A 19,876-nucleotide genomic window follows, 5' to 3' on the forward strand; every position below is an offset into this window, starting at 1 on the left:
TTATGCGTTCATTGCTCATTGATTCGATGTGCATGAATCATGAACGACTATAACTATATTTATGATATGTGCTTTGTTCTCATTTTCTTAAATTTTTTTCGAGCTTGAAATGATGATAAATTGTTTTCCTTGTTGATTTGACTGCCAATATGATGACAAAAATGTATTAGCTCTATTTGATATCCCTTGATTCTTAATGTGATTGAATTGGATTTTTAAGTTTTTGAAATCTTACAACATGTTTGTTCATTTGAACATAGAATGAAATGATGGTTAATAAGATTATCTATCAGTTTGATTTGTCATCAAAATGGCAAAATAAGTATTAGTTATGTTTGATCGTTCTTCAATTTTGATTTTATTTGTTTTCACTATGATCTTTTTACATTCTTATCTATAATCTTATATTAACTTTCCTTTTATGGTTTATGATGTTTAATTGATGTTTTTGACTTAATGTGATTGAGTTGAAGTTTTTGAAATCTTATGGTTTTTATGTCTTTCAAATCTTACGATGCTTTTGTAAATTTGAAGGGAGAATGAAGTGATGATTAATAGACACTTTGTTGGTTTGATTTGTGAGCATGATGGCTGAATAAGTATTAGTTTTGTTTGATTTTATTTGTTTTTGTAACAACCTAAAGATAAAAGATATAAAATTTGGGCTTTCAATGGTTTAAATATATTATTGGACTTTTGGAACATTGAGCCCCTATCCCAAGAAAATAACTTAAAACTCAATTATTGTTAAAATGAGGATTTAATGAAACATCTCTTACATATAGTGATTTTAAAATGATTTTAAATTAAAGTTTCTATCCCAAAATCAAAGTTCAAATTTTAAACATATGTGGATAAACATTTGGTCCCGATTCAGGTTTAGTTTAAAACATAGTGATGACATTGATGGGTTTTAGCCATATGAATATTCCTATGTGCACATGCAAACCCTAATGCTTGGATCTAGGTTTCTCTAATTAAACATGCTTTGAATCCAAGACTTCTAATGACTAATTAGGTATAAGAACAATACAAAAGCAGAACTAGAAGTTTACCTTTGAATCTCTTGTTTGATCTTGTTGTATTGGAGCTTTAAAGTCACAATTGTCACTCCTCTAATGGCTTACAAACACCAACTAGCAAGGAGGATGATTTGAGAGAGAGGAGAGGGATTAGAAATCGGCCAGGGTTTCTTTGCTTTAGCATAGGTGTCGATTTCCCTTGCCTTAGGGGTCTATTTATACTTGTAAGGCTCCTAGGGTTTCACCCTTAAACCCTAGTTGGATAATCTTTCCTTAAAGCAATCCAAATCCTTTCCATGATAATGCCTTGGACGATTTGTCGCTTATCCCAAGCCCTAGAAATCGTCCAACCCTTATCCCTTAAGGATTTACAGCCCAAAGTGCAACTATCAAACAATTGACAGTTTATACCCTCTTATTTAATTAATCTCTTTAAGTCACCAAATTAATACTAATTAATCTATGACTTATATTAATCAAATAACAATATTATTATTCCTTATATTATTCTCATAATATATTAATAATATCTAATCTCTCATAATAAATCATCCTATCAAGTTGCTATGGTGAAGGCAACCCAAAAGGACCATGCACAATTGGGTCAAATACTTGCCTAATATAGTTGCAGCCTTAGATACTATTCCAACAGTCTCCCACTTGGATAAGTCTAGTAACTATATGCACAAGTACAATCCGATTCGCAATCGTAGCTCTCAAAGACGCTGTCAAACTCTGATCTAATCAATCTTGTCCTTTAGATAAGGGATCGTACAGTCCTCTGTTAGATATCATGCCGACAATTCTATGGAATAATTTTGTCTAGCATTTTGGTTTCTCGATCTCTAATTTATTTGACATAGAACTTAATCGAACACATCAATTCAGTTCTGACCGGGCCCGACACATAAGTCAAATCAAATCATCGAGCGGCCGAGATATCGCTTTTACCCTCTTGGGATAAAAGTAACAGATAAACTTCGACTTATATGCATTTACTTATTCATTAATCAACTATACACAACAATGCGTTTTATAACATCGAGTTACCAATGCGTTTTCGCATTATCAATGTACAATCAATTAACAAACAACAAACCATATATCTAGGTTTTAAGACTATATGATATTATCGTCTTGCGATCACCCTTTTTATCGTATTCCATAAGGTGATTCCAGCAAGCGCGAGTTTGTTCCAATGCTCAAAACCAGTTCATAAGCACTCATTAACGTCGCAGCAATCTTTTTCTATGTCTAATACCATTTAGACAATCTACGCACCAATTCATGACAATCTTCATTCATATCTACTTCCAACATATGAACGATTGTGGACAATTTGAATAATTCGATTATTCTTAATAAACTCAATTATTCTGGAAGTCAAAACATGCAAAGAGAAACAATAGTTAAACAATTAACATAAGACAGTAACATTACTCATAAATAAAACTTCTTTATTTAATCATCAAATGTTAATTACATTTATCTATTACACGTTTCTAATACTATCTAATCTATGCTAATATCATCTTTCAGCCCAATACTCCTAGCATGCTGCAAGTGCTTAACCCTACTCGGTCCCTTCGAGTTGTCCTTCTTCCAACGATATCCTCTTCACTACGAGTTGTCCTTCTTCTACACGATGTCTAATAAAGTGATATTTTCTGTCGATGTATCGAGATCTACCATGATCCCTTGGTTCCTTGGTCAAGGCAACCGCTCCTTCATTATCACATAAAATCTCCGTGGGCTCCTTTATGGCAGGTACAACTCCAAGATCACCAATGAAGTTCTTCAACCATATCGCCTCATTCGACGCTTCGATCGCTGCAATGTACTCTGATTTGCACGTTGAATCGGCTACGGTTTCTTGTTTGGAACTTTTCCAAGTTACTGCTCCTCCATCCAGGGTAAAGACCCAGCCCGACTGCGAACGGTAGTTGTCCCTGTCGTTCTGAAAGCTGGCGTCACTTTACCCTCGCACCTTCAAGTCATCACTCCCTCCGAGGACTAAGAACCATTCCTTCGTCCTCCGAAGGTACTTAAGGATATTCTTCACAGCAATCTAATGGGCTCTGCCAGGGTTCCCTTGATATCTACTAACCATGCTCAAAGCAAAGGCTACATCAGGGTGAGTACAAGTCATAGCGTACATGATTGAGCCAACTGCGGAAGCGTATGGAACTCGGCTCATTTCTGCTATTTCAGCTTCGGTACTCGGACTTTGAGTCTTACTCAACTTGGCATTACTTTGTATCGGTAATTCTCCCTTCTTCGAGTTTTCCATACTAAAACGTTTTAGTACTTTCTCTAAGTAAGTGTTCTGACTAAGTCCTATTAGTCTCTTCTTTCTCTTACTATCCTTATTCCCAAAATGTAAGAAGCCTCTCCGAGGTCCTTCATAGCGAAGCACCTCCCCAGCCAGGACTTAACCTCTTGCAGAGTCGGGATGTCGTTTCCTATGAGTAATATGTCATCGACATATAGAACGAGGAAGCTTACTATACTCTCACTGGCTTTGACATATACACACGATTCATCTTCGCTTCGTACAAATCCAAACTCTTTGACTTTCTCATCAAAGCAAAGATTCCATCTGCGAAACGCTTGCTTAAGTCCATAAATGGACTTCTCAAGCTTACACACTCTATTCGGATGCTTCGGATCCACAAACCCCTCTGGCTGAGCCATGTAAACATCCTCAACCAACTTCCCGTTAAGGAAAGCGGTCTTGACATCCATTTGCCAAATCTCATAATCATGAAATGCGGCAATAGCTAGCATCACTCTAATAGATTTTCTCTTTGCAACTAGTGAGAAGGTCTCTTCATAATGAACTCCAGGAGTTTGAGTAAAGCCCTTCGCAACCAATTGCGCCTTATATGTGTGTACTTTTCCATCCACGTCGGTCTTCTTCTTGAAGATCCATTTGTACCCAACGGTCTTACGTCCGGGCACATTATCAACCAAATTCCAAACTTGGTTATCATACATGGATTGGATCTCGCTATCCATTGCCTCTTTCCATTTTGCAGACTCCGGGCCTGCCATGGCTTCCTTATAGCTATTAGGTTCATCAAGGTTTATTAGTGTACCATCACTAATATACGTGTCCCCTTCGGTAGTAATATGAAAACCATAAAACTGGGGTTGAACTCTAACTCTTTCGGAACGTCTAAGAGGTAAGGACTTGTCAATCGGTTCAACCGGAGTTTCCTCCTCGGGTTGAGTGCCAGCGGTAGAGGTTCCTTCATCTATTGACTCTTGAATCTCTTCAAGCTCAATTTTCCTCCCACTGTCTCCTTGGCCTATGAGTTCTCACTCTCGGAAAACTCCTCTCCTCGCAACAAAGACAACATTGTCCTTCGGTCTATAGAAGAGATATCCAAAGGATTTCTGCGGGTAGCCGATGAAAATATATCGCTCACTACGAGGTTCAAGCTTGTTGTGAGTATCTCGTCTTACGAAAGCCTCGCAACCCCAAACCTTGATATGTGCTAACGAGGGAGCTTTCCCTGTCCACATCTCGTGAGGTGTTTTGGCAACCTTCTTAGTAGGGACTCGGTTAAGGATATGGGCGGCAGTCTCTAAGGCATACCCCCAAAAAGAGATTGATAGTGAAGCACGACTCATCATAGAGCGAACCATTTCCAACAAGGTTCGATTACGCCTTTCTGCCACACCATTCAATTGTGGTGTCCTAGGTGGTGTCAATTGTGAAACTATTCCACACTCCTTGAGATAATCGTGGAATTCAAGACTTAGGTACTCTCCTCCTCGATTGGATCGAAGCATCTTGATTTTCCTGCCCAATTGATTCTCCACTTCATTCTTGAACTCTTTGAACTTTTCAAAAGTTTCTGACTTTTGCTTGATTAAGTAGATATACCCATATCTACTATAGTCATCGGTAAAAGTCACATAGAAGCAGTTCCCATCCTTCGTGGTTGATCTAAACGGTCCACATACATCGGTATGTATTAGGTCCAATAGACCCTCACCCCTTTCACACGTACTTGTGAAGGGTGACTTAGTCATTTTTCCAAGTAAACAAGATTCGCATGTGTCATCTTCCCTAAGGTCGAATGACTCCAACACTCCATCCTTTTGGAGTTGGGCTATGCGTTTCTTGTTGACATGTCCAAGACGACAATGCCACAAGGATGCTTTATCCATACTATTGGAAGAATCTATGTTCAAAACATCATTTCCTAAGTTATTAACAATCATAACAGTTTCATAAATTCCATTACACGGTATTGCTTCAAAATAAAAGACACCATTTAGATAAGCCAAAATAGAACCATTCTCATTATTAAAAGAAAATCTAAAACCTTGTCTAAACAAACCATGAAATGAAATGATGTTTCTAGCCATTTCTGGCGAATAGCAACAATTGTTCAAATCTAAACTTAAACCATTCCTAAGCACTAAAGAATACACTCCAATCTTGGTCACATGCGACGATCTTCTGTTCCCCATGATTAGATTAATCCTTCCATGCTCCACATCCCTATTTCTTCTTAGTCCCTGCACATTAGAACAAATGTGGTAACCACAACCGGTATCAAGAACCCAAGAAATAGCATGAGATGAATCGTTGGATTTAATTGTGTATATACCTGCGAAAGACGGCTTGATCTTTCCTTCCTTGATGGCTTGAAGGTACTCTGGGCAGCTTCTCTTCCAATGTCCTATGTTGTGGCAGTGGTGGCACTCTGTCTCCTTTGGGTTTGGGCAGGGCTTAGCAGGATCAACTTTGGTCCCACTAGAAGAGGCACCATCTCGGGCTTTAACCTTGCGATAGTTCTTAGACGAAGCCTTCCTCTTCTTTCCCTTTCCTTGTCCAATAGCCAAAACAGGAGCATCGGGTGGATTGGAAGTTGGTGCAACAGACTTGTCCTTGAAGTTGCTCTCAGTGACCCTCAAGAGACCTTGGAGTTTGCTTAGGGTGACCTCCTCTTTGTTCATGTGGTAGGTCATCCTAAATTGATTGTAGCTTGGAGGCAAATAGTGAAGCACCATGTCGATCGCCAAGTCTTCCCCAAAGTCAACATTCAACTTGCGAAGACGGTCGACATACCTTTGCATCTTTTGCAGGTGCACGGTAAGAGACTCTCCATGACCTATCTTAGCGGAAATCATGTTAGTGAAAATCTCATAACGCTCTTGTCTCGCGTTTTGGTGGTATCTCTCCAATAAGTCTTGGTGCATCTCGTACGGGTACATGTCCTCATAGGACTTTTGGAATTTGGAGTTCATAGTGGCTATCATGATGCAATGTACCTTCGTTGCATCACGCTCGTGAGTTTCAAAAGCGGTCATTTCAGCCGGAGTAGCGATTTCAGGGTTGATTTTCTCGAGCTTCTCATCGAGGACATACTCCTTATCCTCATAGCGAGCAATAGTGTGAATGTATCTTATCCATTCGCTAAAGTTCGTCCCATCGAAGGTGACCTTTTAACAAAGGCTCATCAATGTGAATGAACTAGCAGCAGCGTTGTTTGCGTTCGACATCTACAAATAGAAAGGACAAAGATAAATTAGAATATGAATCCCTAATTATCACCCAATAAGAAAAATTAGGGCTAGGATCCAACAACAATATTTACATATTAGAAAAGGGATGTCGTAATCTAACATGCAAATAATTTGAAGGTAAGTGAATGACGATTCACTAATTCTCCACCACAAAACATAACTTTAAGTTCTAAATGAATTTGAGAATTCCTAGGTTTAGATGAGATTCATTGAAACTTTTCAATGACATGTTTAAATCTCGATATGCCCCTCTTGTTTGTGACTGGGATACCGAGGATCACAAAGCGGGTGTGAATTACCATGCAAATTCACATGATGCCTTCATTGTAACGATCACCTATTCGATGTGCCGGTAAACCACACACGCTCCATCGAACTATGATAAACAATGAATCACCCGTTGCCACCTTCGCTTAGAACCAATTAGTGTGCCGGTAAACCACACACGCTCCACTAACTTCTTAGCAAGGTGCAAAGTGTAATTTCATGGGATTGCATCAATTCACTTTTCCTAAAGTAACTAAGATTGGGAAATTTTTTGAAAAACATGTAGTTACTTTGTATTTCATATTATACTTTTAATGAGAGGATGAGGTTACCCTATCCTACCCGTTCGGCTAACGACCCTCCACCGATTAAGCAAGCGGTGGGTGTGAGTGTACACCCATTAAGCGTCATTTTATAGGCCGCAACCTTATACCCACCTTATAAATCGGCTTCGTGAATGAGGCCTACTAACGGTAAGACTAGCATTTTAGTTATACATATATATATATATATATATATATATATATATATATATATATATATATATGTATGTATATATATTAATCTTGTAATATTATATTAGTATAGGGTTGTATTTTAAACTTGTAAAATTCTAGGGTTTGAAATTTAAATTGTCTAAATTAAACTTTTAATCACAAAACATAAATTTAAAAACTTGAGGACAAGTTTTAAACATTTAAAAACATGGAGGATCAAATAACAAATAATCTTAATTAACAATTAATTCCATAATTATCCATATTTGATTTATTTAAGGATTTCTTGCAAAAGAATTTACCAATTTAATCAAAATAATTAATCAATTATCACATAAGGAAATTAAATATTTTATTAATTGATAAATATCTTTAATTAGATCAAGATTATAGTCATATGTATCAAAAAATCAGATTAGGGTTGATCTAATATGATAAAGGCAAGTTTCCATAAGATAAATATAAAAAAATCCCGAATTTGGCCCTTCCTGACGCTCAGACTCGCCGAGTGTCCAACTGGACTCGCCGAGTCAGGCCAACTCGCCGAGTCCACTATGGGACTCGCCGAGTCCATGACTCAGAAACACAAAATTCGAATTTTGCAAGTAAGATTCAAACAAACAAGCAACAATTTAATAGAAACCAATCTAGGCTCTGATACCACTGATGGGTTTTAGCCATATGAACATTCCTATGTGCACATGCAAACCCTAATGCTTGGATCTAGGTTTCTCTAATTAAACATGCTTTGAAACCAAGACTTCTAATGACTAATTATGTATAAGAACAATACAAAACCAGAACTAGAAGTTTACCTTTGAATCTCTTGTTTGATCTTGTTGTCTTGGAGCTCTAGAGTCACAATTGTCACTCCTTTAATGGCTTACAAACACCAACTAGCAAGGAGGATGATTTGAGAGAGAGAGGAGAGGGATTAGAAATCGGCCAGGGTTTCTTTGCTTTAGCAGAGGTGTCGATTTCCCTTGCCCTAGGGGTCTACTTATACTTGTAAGGCTCCTAAGGTTTCACCCTTAAACCCTAGTTGGATAATCTTTCCTTAAAGCAATCCAGATCCTTTCCATGATAATGTCGTGGACGATTTGTGGTTTATCCCAAGCCCTAGAAATCGTCCAACCCTTATCCCTTAAGGATTTACAGCCCAAAGTGCAACTATCAAACAATTGACAGTTTATACCCTCTTATTTAATTAATCTCTTTAAGTCACCAAATTAATACTAATTAATCTATGACTTATATTAATCAAATAACAATATTATTATTCCTTATATTATTCTCATAATATATTAATAATATCTAATCTCTCATAATAAATCATCCTATCAAGTTGCTATGGTGAAGACAACCCAAAAGGACCATGCACAATCGGGTCAAATACTTGCCTAATATAGTTGCAACCTTAGACACTATTCCAATAGACATTACAATCAATCTTAAACCATAGGTAAGACTACAACATTACATCTAATATCATCTTCTAAATATCTAAGCCCCCTTCATCTTTAACCTGAGCAACATGCCAAAATATAGCGTAAGACATGGGAATGCCTCGTGAGAATCCATGAGGTCAACTCTTCGAGAGTAAAGGATGATGGTGATCATCCATACTCAAAGTTGAACCTCCAAAATAGTTTAAATCAACAAAACATTTCAATACCCTTATAATGGGTTCAAAACAATATCGCTGACTAGGGAAAATATATCAACATATTAGCTTCACAACATTAGAAGGAACGCAATGCATATGCGCCTAACGCATTTCCCATGTTTATCCCAGTCCATCTCAGTCCAATACACGTCGAACATAGTATAACTTATTCTGCTTTGATTTTCCTTTTTGGAAGAGACAAAAGTTACGGTTTTTGTCCAATATAATTATCATTTGGTCCAATGCATGTCAAACATAATATATCATGTTTTTATCTGGATTCACCATCTTGGGAGAGTTTTGTTCCAATGAAATCAACCTTAGTCTAATGCTTTTGAAACATAGTATAACCACTTTCATTTTGTTCAATCTTTTTAAGCGACATAAAAAGATGCAAAATTTTCCCATTAACATCTGCATCGGTTCAATTAGTGTCAAACATACAAACACTATATAATATGTTATGTCTAGTTCCACCGGATTGAGCGAGACAAAAGGGGGCAATTTTTTGTCTCGTGGACATCAACCCCATTCAAATACATGTCAAACGTAGTATAATCTGTTTTTGCCTTATTCTATCTTGTATCACCCACTTTACATATTCTTATAAATTTTGTTCAAAATGAACTAGCTGGTAGTATCTTGAAGCTTTCTAAGATGCAAAACTTTCCCATTAACATATGTCTCGGTTCAATACGTGTCAAACAATTTAATACGTGTCAAACATACATACACTATATAATATGTTATGTCTAGTTTCATCGGAATGAGTGAGACAAAAAGTTGTAATTTTTGTCCCGTTGACATCAACCCCATTCGAATACATGTCAAACATATTATAACTTGTTTGTGTCATATTCTATCTTGTATCACCCATTTTACATATTCATATAAATTTTGTTCAAAATGAACTAGCTGGTAGCATCTTAGAGCTTTCTATTCTCCACTTGGCCATGTCTGAAATTGATGTTTTGATACACTGTCACCAAATTGTGATCAACAAGATTCATTTCTACATACCCTTTTAAAGTTGTTACATTTTTTGAGATACAAATCCAACTCATTTAGAGATTTTGTGGGTAGTGTTTGTTTATAAAGACAATATCTTGCAATCATATAGTTCGCTTTGCTAACTTTCTCAAATGGTGTGTACGGATGTGGGAGGGTTGCAATTGAAGTTTCAATCGGAGGGAGAAAGAAAAGCCATCATCTTTTAATTTTTTCAGATATTACTTTACATCTAAATGTTTACGAGACATCTTCTAAATCAAGACACATAAATTCATATGATTTTCGATTTACCAATTTTGGTTTGAAAATAAGAAAAACTAATTGTTTTCGAAAAGATGAGCCCAAACCCTTAAAGGCCTAAACTTGATGCGCTATCTCTTTCTAAAAAAAGCCCATAAAAGAACATAACGAAGCCGCAGCAACTAGGGTTTAAACACCGTATCCCTAATTTACATCTGTATATAAAATACATCCTCCTCGTTGCAACAAAACAACTCAATCGCAGCTAGCTACTTCATCTCTTTGTAAATCTTATGTTTGAATAGCTTAGAATCCATTATCTCATATTGCTTTCTACGTTCTTTTGGTTTCAGTAATACTCGATTTACTTGTACTTCATCATTTTGAGTCTGTTGAATGGTGTTATCATTAAGCCTGATATTGCAATTCCTTGATCGGAGTCCAATTTCAACGGTGGATTAAGGGATCTATCATTAGGCTAAATGAAGTATTTCGATCACATATATTTGAATTCTATATGTGGCTACCTTTAGCTCCGGATCTTCCTCTTTAGCTAGGGCTTTTCGGTGACAAGGTAGATACATTCAAACTTACTTATCTTTTCTATATTTATCATTATATCATTGATAACGAGTATGATGAAAAAAATCATTCGGATTCCCAATGATTTTCTCTTTATAATAGTTTTTATTTGAAGAGGAAGGTGATCTTACACTCCATTTCTGACTCATTATACTACGATTTATCTAAATCAATTTAATCGATTTTTTTTACTGTTGTGGCCATTGATGTAAGAAAGATATTTGCTACTCTTGATGGGATTATCCCATTTGATGATTCATTATCCACCAAGATCTCTGAGGCCTCTTCAATTTTGGATTTTTAATTTCGTTTTGAAATATTTCATTTCTTGTAAAATCATTTTGTTTCTGTTTCCGTTGCCAAGTGATGAGAAAATAACTGCAACAAGATGATCGAACTAAGTGTTCGTGATTATTAGTATTTAAGTCTCTGATGCTCAACAATTAATCTAGTTTTTACTTGTTATGTTTATAATTTTTTTTGAGATATGATGAGCAAATTTATTGGTCCGTGTTTCTGAATTTACAGTGACGATAGATCTTTAACCAAACTCTGATCTCGATTCTCAATATTCGACATTATTCGTTTTTTGAATCTTATATTTGTGTTTTGTTTTGGTTAAATAGTATCTGTTTTGATGAATTATGAAACTTATCACATGTCAGACTTCAGAGTTTCTTTTAAACAATGAAACAATGAGATTACAAGTTCATAAATCTGAACAGATTTGAAAATACATCAAATTGCGATTTTTATGAATTGATTTATGAAGGGCAATGATGATAAAACAGGAAAGTCATGCACCACTCTGATATTCATTGTGATCGATAAACTTTCTCATTACCCATATTATGTTTCTGAGCCTTTTTTTTTTTATTATCTTGAGCTTTAATATGATTAAACTTTTTTTATTTAGTTTTTTCTGTTATATATATATATTTTTTTGTGATCGTTTAAAAGAGGACCCAGGTGATGGAATTTCCCGATTGGGAGATTAAACCATGATGCGGACCGTATGGCTTTTATTAGCATTTGGGGATAAATATTTGGTTTCTGATGGTTTCTCTTTTATGTAGTCATAAATCATTATCTTGTTTTTTGGGTTATAATAATTTATCATTTGTCTTTAAATATTATTATTTTCATGACGCATCAGGTAGTAATATCCAAACAAATTTTTACAGTATTGTTAGCAAAAGTTCAAGGGGAAAGATCATGACGGAAAATGGAAAAAGTGCATACAATTTAAAATGTTTATTAAAAGAAATCAAAAGTAAAAACAAAACAATATGGAAAAGTTAGAAACCAACCTTCTAATCTCCAAGTGTAACTCTAGAATCATTGTGGAAAAATTAGACTTTTAAGGGTGAGCAAACCCAAACCTAGAAACCGACTAAAACCGATGAAACTGAAACCGAAAAAACCTAAATTGAAAATCGGGTTCACTTTTGGTTTTAACCCAAAAATTGATCCTTCCAACCTAGAAACTGATCCATCCAACCCATGAGAAACTGACTTATATTTAAAACTGATAAATTGTTTCTAGAAATCGATCTATCCAACCCAAGAATTTGACCCATAATTGATTTTAGTTTTGTGTTTTTTTTTAAAGTATTTAACTTGTTGGTTTATTTATGAAAAATGGGTTAAAACCCAAAATCCATGGGTTTAAAGCCAGAACCCTTGAGTGTATGGATTGAACCTAAAAAACCGAAAAACCGTCCAAACTGATATCAGAACCCGAAAAACCGAATCGATCAGAAACCGATCCTATGTTCTGAAAACCAGAAACCTACCTTAGATGTGTTAGGGTCCAAAACCGACCCAACCAGGTGCATGCACAATCCTATTTAATGTAACACGTCTCAAAAGTGTGTCTCTACAGTCATTATGGAAATTAAGACAACTATTCCAATTCAACCAATAATCAATCTATGATCATCAACATAAACCATTATAGTTATCCGTACATCATATTTCAAAACAAAGAAATCCTCCCATTATCTTTAATAGATTCTGCATTGTTGACATGACCACCACAATTACCCGTAAATTATATTTCAGAACAAAGCATAATTACCCGAACATCATATTTCAGAACAAAGAAAACACACACAAACCAGAAAATCACAGTTAGGCGATGTCATTGTTAACCCTCTTATGACCGGTTCATATTTAGTTAACAGTCTGTCAAGTACCACACGCCATCCAAAAAAAATTATTTTTAATGGGACCCAATTATTCAACCAATGTTTGTACGGTAGCTCCATGTAATTCTTCGATTCCCATAGTCTACGCAATGATTTGACCGTGAACTCTACCAACGTTTCGATTTTCCTGCTCCATTTATCATCAATACTCTTGAGGTTATTGGCCTGTAATACTAGGTCACAACAGATTCTTTTAATTTTTTCCTCTTCCGACAATGTACCCTTTTCTAATTCCACCTCTAGCTGATAAATACCCCATTAAACTCCAATCTATCAGACACCATACATTGGTTTTTTTTTTTTTTTTTTTCCTTCTAATTTGAGTAGTGCTGGAAAAACTTCTTTTAGAATGCCAATACCCATCTAGTTCTCAAACGAGAATGAAGTTTTATTTTCCCTTCCCAATTCATTTTTTAGTAATTTAGAAAACACCATATTACTATCCTCCATGTCGTTTGTTACCCTTATAATGTTTTTCCATACTCCTGATAATTCGATGCTCTAAGCCTTACAACACCCATACATCCCTTATTTTTTGGAGTTAAAACCTTATCCCAAGTAATCCAACAGATTTTTGTTGTTGGCGATCCTCCTGCCCATAAGAATTTTCTTCTAAACCCGTCTAAGTTCTTGATCACTTTCAATGGAGCTTTAGACAATGAGAAATAAAAGATTAGGAGGCTACTAAGCACTGAGTTAACGAGAGTAGTACGACCCCTGAATGATAATGTTTTTGCTTTCCAAGTTGACAGTCTGAATTGAAACTGGTCAATGACAAGCTTCCAATTCTTGCACAAAGACATGTTCGCCCCCATGGGGAGCCCCAAATACGTGAAGGGGAGAGATGCAGACTGACAATTCAGAATCAATGCAATAGAGACTACTTCATTTGTGTCCACGCTAATACCAAAGACCCTGCTTTTTGAGAAATTCATTTTCAAATCCGAAGCTAGATGAAAACATCTCAATATACTTCATAAGATTCACTTGGGACCATTCCCCCACAAATTAGGTGTCATCTACATAGAGTAGGTGGGAGATACAAGGTCCCTCCTTAGGCGTGGAAATACTGTGGAATATACCCAAGTTCACACCTTTTATCATCACTATGTTCAGAGCTTCCATTGCTAAAACAAACAAAAATGGGGAGAGCAGGTCGCCCTGTCTCACCCCCATACTCATCGAGAACTCCAGAGTTGGAGCACCATTTACCAAAACAGACATACATGAGGATCAGAGACATCAAAGTATCCTTTGACACCACCTTGACGGGAAGCCCAATCGATCCATGGTTGAGATCAAGAAATCCCAACTCAGTGAATCAAATAATTTATTAAAGTCAACTTTTAAAATTAAAGCTTCCCTATTTGTCTTTTTGAGCCACATAACCAATTCATTAATCATCAGTGGACCATCAAGAATATTCTTGCCTGCTATAAAGGCTGATTGAACCTCCCCCACCTCCGACCCAATTACTTTCTTCAACCGATTTGCCAGCACTTTTGAGATAACCTTATATACACATTCTATAAGATTGATTGGGCGATAGTCAACCAAACACAAAGGGTCCACCACTTTGGGCATGAGCTGTTGGATTAGTGTCTAAGGCTGTAACTATATTTGGTAAGTACTTGACCTGATTGTGCATGGTCCTTTTGGGTTGCCTTCACCATAACAACTTGACAGGGTGATTTATATAGAGAGAAGAGATATTATTATTAATGTATTATAAGAATAATATATTAAAGGAATAATAATATTATTTGATTAATATAAGTCATAAATTAATTAGGAATTAATTTGGTGACTTAAAGAGATTAATTGATGAAAGGGGTATAAACTGTAAAATGTGTGATAGTTGTATTTTGAGCTAAGAATCCTTATGGATATGGGGTGGACGATTTTAGGGATGCGGATCACCTAGAAATCGTCCAAGGCCTTATCTAGAAGGGATATTGGATTGCTTTGAGGCTAAGTTATCCAATTAGGGTTTTAGGGTGAAACCCTAGGAGCTCACAGTATAAATAGACCCTTGGGGTTGTGGAAATCGACACCCTTGTTATTGGAGTAACCTTAGAGCCGATTTCCCTCTTCCTTACCTCTCTCAAATCATCTTCTTGCTAGTTGGTGTTTGTAAGCCATTAGAGGAGTGACAATTGTGACTCTAAGCTCCAAAGAAGAAGAATGTTTCAAGTAAGTAACTCAAGGTATTATTCTAGATCTGTTTTCATATGTTTTGATTGTTATTTTACACTAGATCTAGCCATGAAAGTCTTGGATATATTGCATATTCAATTAGAGAAACCTAGATCCAAGCTATAGGGTTGTATGCGCACATAGGAAAGATCTTATGTCCAAAACCCATCAGTGGTATCAGAGCCATGATTGGTTTCAATTGAATGTGATGCTTAACTGTTTTGCTTGCTGAAAATCGTTTTTCTTCACCTATGTCCGACCCAACTCGGTGAGTCCAAAGCTTGACTTGGCGAGTTCCAACGTCAGACAGAGGATAATTCGGGATTTTATTGCTGTTTTGTCTTGGATTGATACCTAAATCGTTTTATTAAGTATAAATCCGAATTTTAACCTAATTTAATGATTATCCTTGACATAAGAATAGATAATTTCAAATCTTGTGAATATTAATTATTTATATGATAAATATGGACTATTTAAGATTATTTGGTAATTATCTAATGACTAAAATTGGATTAGGTCAAATATAGATAATTATGAAATTAATTGTTTAATTTGAATTATTTGTTATTTGATCCCTATTGTTTTGAAAAGTTCAATATTTATCCGGAAGTTTTGAAATTTGAATTTGATGATTAATAGTTTAATTTAGAAGAATTTAAATTTCAATCCCTAGAATTTTACAAGTTTAAAATTCAACCCTATACTATTATATTATTAAAAGCTTAATAAATATATAAGTAAAATTAAAATGCTAGTCTTACCGTTAGTAGACCTCATTCACGAAGCCGATCAATAAGGTGTGTATAAGGTTGCTGCCTATAAAATGACGCTTAATGGGTGTACACTCACACCCACCGCTTGCTTGACTGGTGGAGGGTCGTTAGCTGAACGGGTAGGATAGGGCAACTCTCTCTCCTCATTAATAAGTATAATGAATCTATAAAGTAACTAAACTATTTTATAAAATTCCCAATCTCAGCTACTTTAGGAAAAATGAATTGATGCAATCCCATGAAATTGTACTTTGCACCCTTGCTAAGAAGTTAGTGGAGCGTGTGTGGTTTACCGGCACACTAATTGGTTCTAAGCAAAGGTGACAAAGGGTGATTCATTGTTTATCATAGTTCGATGGAGCGTGTGTGGTTTACCTGTGTAACGCCCGCGTTTCCAGGCTAGGCATTTTCGTTGATGTAATAGTCTAGGTTAACCCTTGTAACTGTTTTTGAAGTATTAATGATGAAATATTTGAGTATTATGTGAATTATGTGCATTTGTGTGTTTATTACTTAATTATAAAGATGTAATTAATAAAAAAATAAAATAAGCGTCAAAATTAAAGTATGAGATAAGCCCAATATCTTTGCATAAAGATGTAGTGGTCGAAACAAGGATTCCGAAGATATAAAGAATGCCGAAATCCGAGTTATAACGAAGAAGTTATGACCTGTCGAAGTTTCGCGACAGAACCGACAACGCTGAATGATGTAAAAAGTGAAATTTACGTTAGAGCAATATTTAGCCTTAGTGATCTAAATGAAAGTCGTAGAGTTCGTTAAACAGAGAACGTGCATAAAAAGAACGCCCAAATCTGCCTTCGTATGAGGAAATTATGATTTTTCGAAGTTTCGACTTAGCAGTATGCAGCCCGAATACTCGATTTGAGATCGAGCGGTTCTTAGCCGAAACAATCTAAACAAGAATTGAAGATCTCGTTAATTGTAGTGAAACGATGAAAAGATAGGCGAAAACGGACGCCGGATGAAGAAGTTATGATTTTATAACGAAGTTTTCCTGTCCCGGCCTACTAAAAATAAATAATAAAAATAAATCAAAGTTAGCCGACGGAGTCTAAACGAAAGTTGTAGATCGTAGTCTCATCTACGCGGGGATACAAAGAACGTCGAAAACGGAGTTCGTATGAGGAAGATATGAATTTTTGAAGTTTATTAAATATTTTCGATATTTAATTTAAATATATATTAACCGATATTATCCATGGGGGGAGTCAGCGACCCTATCCTCATTACGCCCAACGTAATTTCATATTACGCCCAACGTAATTCGAAGTTCCATCCCCTATAAAAGGATGTCGAGGGCAACCGAGTTCATTGCTCATTTCTTTCATTTTTCTCGCGTTTTTGCATCGTTTTTGTGCAAGAATTACCCCGAAGCCCCGATATCATTCCCGAGCCCCGAAGCAAGTCCCGTAGCCCTGAAGATCCCGAGAAGTGCAATTCCCGAGCCGAAGCTCTGTCCGCGAGGAGTCCGGTTTTTGTGAAGATCTTCCAGATTTGCCGAAGAATACTACTTCTACAAGCCGTAGTGCTGTCCGATCATCTTCTAATCAAGTGAGTGTGTGGTTACTTTCTTCTAACGCATAATTATGAAGTATTTTATATAAAATACGTGTTATGTCTATATTTTGTTGTTATATGTGTGAATGTATATTCACTTTCTTCTATCTCATAAATCTGATTTATTCTCTATGAAATACGTGTTATGTGGGTGTGCCTCATCTGTTATGTGGAATATGTATTGAATGAGAATGTTATACAGGTTTCAAACTATGTATAAAAATATATATTTTTATCTACTAATATGTTGGGTAGAACATGGGTATATAGTTGACGTGTGATAAACAGATGAGAGGCCTCGATGTTGTTTTTGATTCAGTCATCTAGCGGAGTTTAGATGATGGCCACAGACTTTTCTAGACAGTCCTGTGGAACGCTAGCAGGTTCGCCACCTGTAGGTGTTAATAAACTTGGGTGTTCATTCGCTGTACTCCATCCCCCTCATGGTTGCCTTATTTGACTTATATTGTTGAGGAACCCCCGAAGCATGTATTGTCGCCCCGATGAAATATTCTTAGACTAGGTCCCTTATGTTAGTTGTCTTAGGGACGTAAAGTGAGAATAAAGGGAATGGGTAATTGGGTTATTGTTGGTTGGTGGAAATTAAATATAATTATTTATTGTGGGTTGAAAACCCTATATGCTCACCAGGCTCCCAAGCTTGACCCACTCAGTTTATTTGTATTACAGGAAGTGGCGCAAGGGCATAAGATGGATGAACCATCAAGTGGTTTTGTTTACAAGTCTGTATATGTATATATTTGTTGAATGACTTGTAATGTTATCGTTTATGCTTTATGGTCTGTATCGGAACATGACATCCCGAGTTTTGATTATATAATGAAAATACATTTCTTTTATGAAATGCTTTGGTAAACATTGTTTTATCACGTTTTGTTTTTGGGAACAAATTCCGCAACTCTTTCAAATCAAAAGGATTTACTCTGAAATTATTTTAAAAGCATAAATGAAAATCGGTCTTTTCTGGCCGAGATTTTGGGGATGTCACAACCGGCACATCGAATGGGTGATTGTAACAATGAAGGCACCGTGTAGATTTGCATGGTTATTCACACCCGCTTTGTGATCCTCGGTATCCCAGTCACAAACTAGAGGGGCATATCGAGATTTAAACATGCCATTGAAAGGTTCAATGAATCTCATAGAAAAATCTAGGAATTCTCAATAAAAACTTAAGGTTATGTTTTCAAGGTGAAGAATTAGTGAATCGTCATTCACTTACCTCCAAATTATTTGCATGTTGGATTACGGCATCCCTTTTCTAATATGTAAATAATGTTGTTGGGTCCTAGCCCTAATTTTTCATTTTGGGTGTTTAATTAGGGATCCAATTCTAATCAAACTTTGTCCTTTCTAATTGTAGATGTCGAACGCAAACAACGCTGCTGGTAACTCATTCACGTTAATGAGTCTTTGCCAAAAGGTGACCTTCGATGGTACGGACTTTAGCGAATGGATAAGATACATTCGCACCATTGCATGCTACGAGGACAAAGAGTATGTCCTCGACAAAAAGCTCGAGAGGGTCAACCCGGAAATCGCTACTCCCGAAGAGATGGCTGTCTTTGAGACACACGAACGTGATGCAACGAAAGTCCATTACATCATGATAGTCACTATGAACCAAGAATTCCAAAAGTCCTATGAGGACATGTATCCCTATGAAATGCATCAAGACTTGATGGAGAGGTACCACCAAAGCGCGAGGCAAGAGCGTTACGAGATCATCACGAACATGATTACCGCCAAGATGGGAAATGGAGAATCGTTAACCGTGCACTTGAAAAAGATGCAAAGATATGTTGATCGTCTTCGCAAGTTAAATGTTAACTTTGGGGAGGAATTGGCCATCGACATTGTTCTTCACTCCTTGCCTTCATGCTACAACCAATTTAGGATGACCTACCACATGAACAAGGAAGAGGTCACCCTAAGCAAACTCCAAGGACTCCTAAGGAATGCTGAGAGAAACCTAAAGGACAAGTCTATTGCACCAACTCCCGCACCAATCGCTGCTCCTGTTTTGGCTATAGGGCAGGGAAGGGGCAAGAAGAGGAAGGCTCTGTCAAAGAGCCACCGCAAAGGAAAGTCCCAAGATGGTTCCTCTTCTAGTGGGACCAAGGTTGATCCTACTAAGCCCAACCCTAACCCGAAGGAGGCAGAGTGCCATCATTGCCACAAAATAGGGCATTGGAAGAGAAGCTACCCGGAATATCTACAAGCCATCAAGGATGGAAAGATCAAGCCATCTTTTGCAGGTATA

General features: G+C 36.6%; 8 non-coding genes across 8 annotated transcripts; all 8 read left to right on the top strand.

Annotated features, from left to right (window-relative positions):
* The first annotated feature begins 105 nt into the window (after window positions 1-105).
* Window positions 106-185, top strand: LOC111898698 (small nucleolar RNA Z102/R77). The gene has a single exon (XR_002852678.1). It is a non-coding gene; the product is annotated as a small nucleolar RNA Z102/R77 (small nucleolar RNA).
* Window positions 186-259: 74 nt separating this feature from the next.
* Window positions 260-345, top strand: LOC111898697 (small nucleolar RNA Z102/R77). Its single transcript, XR_002852677.1, has one exon. It is a non-coding gene; the product is annotated as a small nucleolar RNA Z102/R77 (small nucleolar RNA).
* A 10,531-nt stretch (window positions 346-10,876) lies between these two features.
* Window positions 10,877-10,978, top strand: LOC111898692 (small nucleolar RNA R12). The gene has a single exon (XR_002852672.1). It is a non-coding gene; the product is annotated as a small nucleolar RNA R12 (small nucleolar RNA).
* Window positions 10,979-11,027: 49 nt separating this feature from the next.
* LOC111898680 (small nucleolar RNA SNORD24) lies at window positions 11,028-11,112 on the top strand. The gene has a single exon (XR_002852661.1). It is a non-coding gene; the product is annotated as a small nucleolar RNA SNORD24 (small nucleolar RNA).
* Window positions 11,113-11,184: 72 nt separating this feature from the next.
* LOC111898690 (small nucleolar RNA Z199) lies at window positions 11,185-11,267 on the top strand. Its single transcript, XR_002852670.1, has one exon. It is a non-coding gene; the product is annotated as a small nucleolar RNA Z199 (small nucleolar RNA).
* A 44-nt stretch (window positions 11,268-11,311) lies between these two features.
* LOC111898681 (small nucleolar RNA SNORD18) lies at window positions 11,312-11,389 on the top strand. Its single transcript, XR_002852662.1, has one exon. It is a non-coding gene; the product is annotated as a small nucleolar RNA SNORD18 (small nucleolar RNA).
* A 66-nt stretch (window positions 11,390-11,455) lies between these two features.
* Window positions 11,456-11,557, top strand: LOC111898693 (small nucleolar RNA R64/Z200 family). The gene has a single exon (XR_002852673.1). It is a non-coding gene; the product is annotated as a small nucleolar RNA R64/Z200 family (small nucleolar RNA).
* A 43-nt stretch (window positions 11,558-11,600) lies between these two features.
* On the top strand, window positions 11,601-11,694 carry LOC111898696 (small nucleolar RNA Z221/R21b). The gene has a single exon (XR_002852676.1). It is a non-coding gene; the product is annotated as a small nucleolar RNA Z221/R21b (small nucleolar RNA).
* The last annotated feature ends 8,182 nt before the right edge of the window (window positions 11,695-19,876 follow it).

Source organism: Lactuca sativa, chromosome 2 (assembly GCF_002870075.4).
Source record: "Lactuca sativa cultivar Salinas chromosome 2, Lsat_Salinas_v11, whole genome shotgun sequence".
NCBI classification, from domain to species: Eukaryota; Viridiplantae; Streptophyta; class Magnoliopsida; order Asterales; family Asteraceae; genus Lactuca; species Lactuca sativa.